Source organism: Nycticebus coucang, chromosome 4 (genome assembly GCF_027406575.1).
Source record: "Nycticebus coucang isolate mNycCou1 chromosome 4, mNycCou1.pri, whole genome shotgun sequence".
Classification (NCBI taxonomy): domain Eukaryota; kingdom Metazoa; phylum Chordata; class Mammalia; order Primates; family Lorisidae; genus Nycticebus; species Nycticebus coucang.
Window position 1 is genome coordinate 5857913 of NC_069783.1, and position 8444 is coordinate 5866356.

An 8444-nucleotide genomic window follows, 5' to 3' on the forward strand; every position below is an offset into this window, starting at 1 on the left:
ACATTACGATTCATAATAGTAGCAAAATTACAGTTATGAAGTAGCAACGAAAATAATTTTATGGTTGGGGGTCACCACAACAGGAGGAACTGGATTAAAGGGTCTCGGCGTTAGGAGGCATTAGGAAGGTTGAGAACCACTGGTCTATTTCCTCAGCGGATGCTGCTGTGAACTATTTCCAGGAACCAACGTGGGCAATGTCCTTTCCACTTTTCACCTCAACTTGTCTATTGGCTCAAAAGGGCACCTCGGCCACGGACTCAGCTGTGGCCCTTAAACTCTGGGGACCTTCCCGGCATTGCTGTTCGAAACTTTTCTTCCTCTCTTCCTGATGATTACCCATTGCTTATGCATTTTTCACATATGGCTTATCCATTCTTGGTCCTTCAGAACAATTCCCAATTCTGACAAATTTGTCCTATCTGGGCTCAGCTCCCCTAGCTCAGCAGTTAGGGCACTGGCCACATACACTGGTGTGTTAGAACCCAGCCCAGCCTGCTAAACAATACCAACCACAACAGAAATAGCCAGGCATTGTGGTGGGCGCCTGTAGTCCCAGCTACCTGGGAGGCTGAGGCAAAAGAATTGCTTAGGCCCAAGAGTTGGAGGTTGCTGTGAGCTGTGACACCATGGTGTCACCCATGGTGACACCCTCTACCCAGGGTGACATAGTGAGACTCTGTCTCAAAAAAAAAAAAAATTGTCCCATCTGCAGGCAAAATTTTGCTGATTTTCTCACAATTTTTTAAGTTACCTTTTCTTTCATGCTCATAATAATCATGATCATTTTCCTATTACCAGTTCCAAAACTTTCACTGCTCATGCATTTGACATTAATTTACTTTTGACAAGCTTCACATCTAAGCACCAGGCCATGCCATGCTCAGCTAGGAGGTGTCAGGGCAGCCCAGCCCCAGGCAAGGCTGACTATTAGTATTAGCACACTTTGCTCAGCAAAGTAGATGGGATTTTGCTCTGGAAGGTAACTTTTGTCCAAAAGACCCTTTTGTGAGAGGGCCTAAAATTAAAAAAAAATTTAAATAGAAAAAATGTACTTGCTTGTCCATCGCTATTGCATGAAAGATTTTAAATCAATGGATTTTTATTTTTATAAAATAGCTTCCCTGTTTTACAGGGAAGTTTATGTAATTTTTACTTTTCTAGCTATTCAAATGGTGAATTGTATTGGTAGATTTTCTGGGATTGAAGAACCCTTGAATTTCTAGAATAAATTCCACCTGCTCATGGTCACAGTTTTTAAATGGGTGTCTGGATTCTGTTCATTAATATATATTAAGAAGAGTTACTGTGAGCTGTGACGCCATGCACTCTACTGAGGGTGACAAAGTGAGAGTCTGTCTCAAAAAAAAAAAAAAAGTTCTATTATTATTTTAAAGTGCAGTTGACCCACAGATTTCTTTCATTTTGGCCCCTTGTTGGGTTTGGTTTTATGTTTTGCTTACACAGTGATTTGGAAGCTGGGCGGCGCCTGTGGCTCAACAGAGTAGGATGCTGGCCCCATATGCCAGAGTTGGAGGGTTCAAACCCAGCCCCGGGCAAAAAAATAAATAAATAAATAAATAAAATAAAAAATAAATAAAACAACTGATTTGGAAGCTTTTCTCCACTGTCTCATTTCCCTCCATCTCCCGCCCCCCAGTCCTATTTCTTCTTCTGTTCTGAAACATTTATCATTATTATTCAAGTAATCTGTTTCTCAGAGATTTGTTAGAAATCTCCCATTAAAATGACAGGGCGTGCTGCTCTTTGCCAGGCAGGTTTGCTGTCTGAGGACTTCTTCTGTTCCATATTAATTGGTCTTTTTGGGGCATTTTCTTTTGAATAGGGTCAATTTGGAAAATGTACAGTCCTTTCTCCTGCAGATCATTAAACTTATTTGCATAAAGTTAAGCAAAGTATGTCATTAACTTTCCTTTCCTTTCCTCTTAGTCGGTAGTCACTTCCTTCTTCATTGCTAGGTAATAGCCCATCATTTTCATTGTTATTGACATTATTTAATGTCCAAAAACCTGCTCTTGGATTTATTCCTTGGTTCTACTACTTTGTTTCTCAATAAATAATTCCCGTCTCTATATTTATTCTCTCATTCCGCTTTCCTTAATTTTTCCCATTTTTTCTAATTTCTTGAGTTGAATCAATAAACAACCCGTTTGCATTGTGTAAATGAAAATTAATATAATATGGTGGAGAACCTTCCTCTGAATTCTTATATGGGCGCATTCTCTAATCAGGGTATTTCATATGGTCCTGCTGTTTTGTCTGGCTATTTTATATTTCAGTACTATAGTTTGGATCTACTCTTCAACCAAAGTGTTGTTAAATTGAAAATTTGATGGCCTTTTTTTTTTTTTTGAGGCAGTCTCACTATGTCACCCTGGGTAGAGTGCTGTGGCATCACAGCTCACAGCAACCTCAAACTCTTGGGCTTAAGTGATTATCATGCCTCAGCCTTTCAAGTAGGCTGGGACGACAGGTGCCTGCCACAATGTCTGGCTACTTTTTTTTGTTGCTGTTATTGTAGTTGTCATTGTTGTTTGGCAGGCCCAGGCCGGGTTTGAACCTGCCAAACCCCCCGTGTATGTGGCCAGGGCCTTCCCACTGAGCTATGGGCGCTGCCCTTATCGATGACTTTTAAAATTGGTTTTCTTTTTTAATTTTTATCTCTAATATTTTTCCAAGTACTGCACATAGCAATTCTGCTCTTTGGGTATTTAGTGAGGTGTTTCTTGTGGTCTAATAAAAGGACAGTTTTTAAGGACTGTTATGAGAATACCTGAAAATGTTTTCATGTTTTCTGTTTCCATGACATAGAATTAGACATATGTTAATTATATTCACCCTGTTAATTATGTTACTTCTTTTATACTTCAATGTATTTTTATCTTCTTTTATATCTTACAGAATAATTCAGGTAAATTAATACTCTGCCACTCTGTTTAGCCATGTGCTACTTGTAGTTTGAGTTTATAAATGTTGATTCAAGATATTTGGAGCATAAAACTTAGGTGTGGTCTTGCTTGAACTGACTTTCAGGCCCTTCCACTCTTATGACTTCAGCCTGGGGCGGCACCTGGGGCTCAAAGGAGTAGCGTGCTGGCCCCATATGTTGGAGGTGGCGGGTTCAAACCCAGCCCTCGCCAAAAACTGCAAAAAAAAAAAAAAGAAAGTTCAGCCTGAGTGAGTTACTCTAGGTAGCAGAGCTTCCATCCCTACCTGGAAAATAGGACGATTCTCATGTTATAGAATCAAAATAAAATTTAGGAACAAAGGTGGCAAAACCCTCCATCCAGAGTTCTACTGGTTTCAATTGCTGTTGCAATTATTTTTATAATTATACTCTGTTGGCAAACAATGCTCAGATTTAACAGTGAGGTGTCTGTTTCCTTGGAAGTTGTGCGTGTGAACACGTCTGCACACTCCGCTGGCTGGGGACTCGTGCCAGTCCAATCGCTGCTTCCCCTCACCCTGCTGCTAGCGCCTCAGCTACTATCATCACTGTTTTTATTTCTGCTTCTGCTATTACCGGTTGCCGAATAATTTTGCTTTTGCTTGTACTTCTATTGACAGGTTTTCTCAGGCAGCCGCTTCTCCCGCGGCTGCTTCTATGGGTGTTATCACCACAGCCATGGTCAGTCCCTGAGTGTAGAAGAACGTGGGGCTGGGGGCTGGAAGGGCGGGCCCTGCTTCCTGCCTCGCTGCACGCCCCGGAGACCTCCCCCACCTCTCTGAGCACGCTTCCTCCTCTGACCGGCCAGGACATCCCACAGTTCCCTCCCGGAGTTGCCACGATATTGACAGGAAGACACCAAGGCACTGGAACTCGGTCGCTGTTATGTGGTCATGTTCAGTAGATCATTTAGGTTCCAGGGAGAGTTTCAGAGACTGCAAAGTGCTGGTTTCTTTCTTCCTTTGTACCAGCGTGGGCCTGGGCTTGTGGCATGCGTCTGCACGTGGACATGAGAGAAAGCGGCCAGTACCCCGGTTTCTACTTTTGGAGCAGGGAGGGGGGCGGGGCTGCCAGCCGTGGAGCCACACGAGTCTAGACCATGCCTTGCCGCCTTGCCAGGGAAAACACCCAGAGGCTGAAATGTTAGTGCCACTCTGCTCTGTCCTTATGACATCTTAAACCCAGTAGTACTAAGCTAAAACTATCTCTGTAGATACAGAGTTTGGGTTCTGAGATGTGTCATCTCAAAGGTGAGGCCCAGCTGATGGGTCTGCCAGGTCTCAGGAGAGGGGACCCCACACTAGACTCCGACTGCTCTTGCACGGGGGACTTGTGTGTGTGTTCCATTAGCTCTGGGGCTTCTGAAGTTCCTCACGAGTCTGCTGTTTCCCAAGGAACAGTGCATTTAAGGACTTCTGAATTGCAAGACAGAAGTGGTCTTACATGGATGCCGCTATGGGCCTTCCATTCTGGGCGCATGACGTTGGCTGGGTGGCTGTGTCCCAGTCATGCCCTTTCCGACTTTCCTTTCTGGTCTTTTCCTTAAATGAGATCATGCCCATGAACGTGTTTGGATCTGAATGTGCACAGTGAGCCCTCAACCAACGTTGGTTATTGCCATTAACAACACAGAGCCCAGGCTACATAAGACCCTGATCAAGGGCTTGGCATATTTTTGGGTGATTTAGAAGTATAACTGCCTTCCCTGAGATGTTGTCATGAAAGACAAAAGAGAGGACTGGGCGTTAGCGCAGAGCATGGTGCCAAGTCCCAACTAGAGCTGGGGCATGTGCAGAGGGGTAGCGAGGACAGAGCTGGGCTGCCTCAGCTCCGTGCAGAGCTCATGAACCTGCAGAGACAGGACACAGCCCTGCACTGCCGAAGGAGTCTGCGAGCACGGCAGGAGTCTCACAGCCAGGAGCACCCTGGACTCGCCTAACTGAGTGGCTACACTGGGCAGAGGCCCCCTCTCTGGAGCAGGGGTCCGGGGAGGGTGACATGTGCTCTCCCCCTTCCAGGAGTAGAGGCACAGGAAGTGGCTGGGGCAGCACATGTCCGAGAAGCCTCTGAGACAGTCGGGGGATTGTTTCACGCTGCCAGCTGTTGGGAGGATTAGGGTCTGGTGGGCTGGGAAGCCAGGTCAGCTGACAAGAGCTGAACGTGTGAAGTGGCATTGGGGGAATCACCTCAGGTGTGTGTGATCACCCCGGGTTTTATCAAGAGCTCAAGTACTGTGCTGGTTGGGCGGTCGCTCATGACTAGTCCAGGCAAAGGCCAAAAGGACGCCGTGCCCAGAGTGGGAGAAGGCACTAAGGTCCATCGAAGGAGCTGCTGTCCACGTGTGTGGCTTGGGCCACCAGCTGCCAGAGGGCCGTGTTCAGTGGGGCACCACACCGGCCGTGCCACTGTGTGCAAAGGAGCAGGAGTGTGAGCCTCCGTTCCCAAACAGGACAGCAGAGATTAGGCAAGGACGTCACTGCAAAAATGACCAGCAGAGTGGGTGCTGGCACCCAGGGTCCACAGTGATGCAATGGGATCCTGTGAAGAGGTGGCCACAGGGAGGGACACAAGTCTTAGTCTTTAAAAAATCGTCAGAGGGCTCGCCTGATTTGACAACATAGCTATCTACAGATTGTGCTTTTTGGTATTCATTAAAGCCAGCCCATGTAGATATTATTGGTAAGAAAATGGAATCTTAAACAATTTGCCTGGGTTCACAAGGCTCATAAGAAGTGTCTCCTGGAGATGACTGGCCTCAAATTTGTGTTCTTTTTCTCTATGTCACTTGGTGTAAGTGTCCTAAATTTATCCAGGCTTTCAGAAGTCAGCAATGGGTCAGTGCCCATCTGTGTTATTCAAATGTTGCCCATAGGCAGCCTGGCACTGTGTGTGTGCACGCATGTAGCAACAGGTGTGTGTGTGTGTGTGTGTGTGTGTATGATGGTTACCTGTGTGCACACCTGATTCTACTCAGGGAATCCAGCAGCCCTTCTCACCCAGCTTATCCAAACACCTCCAGAGGACGGGTGGTTGTTGTATAACGCATGTGACTGAGCCGGGTCAGCTTCTGTAGTCTGATGGCGCATAATTCCTTTTCATTAAGTCCTGGAAACATCTGTTCTCATCAGCCTGTTTAAAGCTTTTGCTTTATTAGATATTGGTTAATGATCACAGAGTCATTTGCTTTTAAAAATAGGTGTTGTTCTCTGCACATAAAGCTGTGTCTAGAGCTAGTGGGAGAATAAATGAGTTTGGACACCAAATGTGGGTGTCCCCAAAAGAAGCTCTGCAGCACCGAGGCATCTACCTGAGACCCCCTCTTCTAGCCCTGTCTTCACTCTAGTCCCTTCTGCACAAAAGGGTGATTGTGCACTGGTGATTGGGGTGGAGCTGTTAGGAGCATGCTCATGTCCAGCACTGTGGAATGTCCCATTTGGACACATACACGATGTGTACACTGAGGGTGGCCCTGTGCTCCAATCTTCCCCATGCTGGTGGAATTAACATCATGTCCCTGGGTGCTGAGGCAAACAGCAAATGTTGACAGCTGCTTACCTGATTCTGCAGAAGCAGTAAAGCCTGAGTTAACTGAGCCAGACCTTAGGAGCAGCCCTGGAGCCAAATTTCAACCACTACCAACAACTATGAGTTGCAGGGCGCTAGAAGATAGAATGTGCCTTTAAAGAACGAGCAATGCCAGGCCTAGAATGTTGTGATGCGGCAGCGACGGGCTACTCCGGGAGGAGGTGACCTCAGACATTTCACAAGAAGTCTTGTGCAACATGTTCCGAAGTCACGACCTTGTTTTATTTTAATTTTATAGAAGTTACTGAGTTCTTTTTTTTTGGTTTTTTGGCCGGGGCTGGTTTTGAACCCACCACCTCCGGCATATGGGACCGGCGCCCTACTCCTTGAGCCACAGGCGCTGCCCAAAAGTTACTGAGTTCTTACTGTGTGCTAAAGGATACATGATGGCTGGGATGTCAGCCCTCCTTTGACGAGTTCGGAAACTATTTTTGAGAACTTAGTTAAAATGTCAACTCACATCTGCAACCGCGTTCTTTCTACTATAGTGTGTGTCAGGAGCCAAAAGCGCATCTTGTTGCTCTCAGTGTGTCCAGCAGCAAACAGACAGGACAAGACGGCCCATCTTTAAATAAGCACCTGGCAGCACTCTGATCCAGAGGATCTCAGTGTGGACAGCCAATAGAGCACAGGAGCTTTTAGGTACCCCGATGCCAAGGCTATGCCCTTGAGTAGAATAAGTCAAAAACGTTGAGGCTGAGACGTGGGCGGCCAGTTTTCCTTCCAGCTCTGGATGGTATCAACGTGCAGCCACAATGCAGAAGCAGCTCTTTAGTACGCAGAGAAAACAACAGGTGTGTTCCATTAAAGAAACCACTTTGACTACCTTCTGAAGCCTCCAAGTTGTTTATTTTTAAATAGCCTGGTTTTGCTCTAGAGTTTTATTTTTTTTACAGCATCATAGCCTTTTATTGTACAATTTTCAAATGTATATAGGAGCTATGGTTATAATGTATATATATTTTTGAGTAACAACTTCAACATGTGACTCAAAGGACACATTCTATGAAAAAGAAATGTCAGCAGACATGTAGGCAGCCCTAGGAAGGCAAACTAAAGAAGCGTCCCCTGTCCCTAAAGGACCTGAGCCATGCCAGATTGAATTCCAAGCTGCTGCTTTCCTAAGAGGGGTACCAGTTGGCCCCTTAGAGAGGAGCTCATCTATAACTTTTAAAGAGATATTGATTTTATGATTACTTCATTATCTGTGGCCAATTTATCTTTAATTACACATTTCAACTCTAGCATGATAAACACTATCGTTTTCTAGTTATATTTTTAGTGGTTTTAAATTTCAAAATATTAAGGGAGCACAAATCCACCTCTAGGGTGAAATGAACACTATTGAGATCACGGGCACCTGACGGTATTATCTGCACCTCCACAGAGTTTTATTTTTAGACATTTGACACCTAGAAATGAAAAATTCCTTGAACCTGAGGGATGGGAAGGATACAAGGCGTGCAGTTGTGAATATTCATTCTTTTATTTATGGACAAGGACTCACTCTGTGCTCGGACTTATGCTGGACTCGAAGGGCACAAGGATGCCGGAACTGCCTCTACTTAGGAAAACTGGAGTCTAGTGAGCGAGAGAAATGAGTAAACGGGTCATTCCATCTGGTGCAAATGTGGGAAATCCATTAACAGCAAGATGGACTACATGGGAATCACTCTCCATGCTGTCCCTGTCAGACGTCCACAGAGCCCCAGCCTCGGAGGACGCCTGCCATAGGCCGTGGCTGTGACCCCTGATCGACAGCTCTGCTCTCTCTACCGAAACAGGAGGTGGCTGTCTCTGCCTTTGGCTTGGAGACACGTTTTAGGCCCTTTCTGTGTGAAATTGGGCCTGACGCGCTACTCTTTTGCCTTCGTATAAAAGTCCACACTTC

At 45.7% G+C, this 8444-nt stretch overlaps 1 non-coding gene across 1 annotated transcript; it reads right to left on the minus strand.

Moving 5' to 3' along the window:
- Window positions 1–7579: 7579 nt before the first annotated feature.
- LOC128585219 (small nucleolar RNA SNORA67) lies at window positions 7580–7721 on the minus strand. Its single transcript, XR_008379944.1, has one exon. It is a non-coding gene; the product is annotated as a small nucleolar RNA SNORA67 (small nucleolar RNA).
- Window positions 7722–8444: the final 723 nt, after the last annotated feature.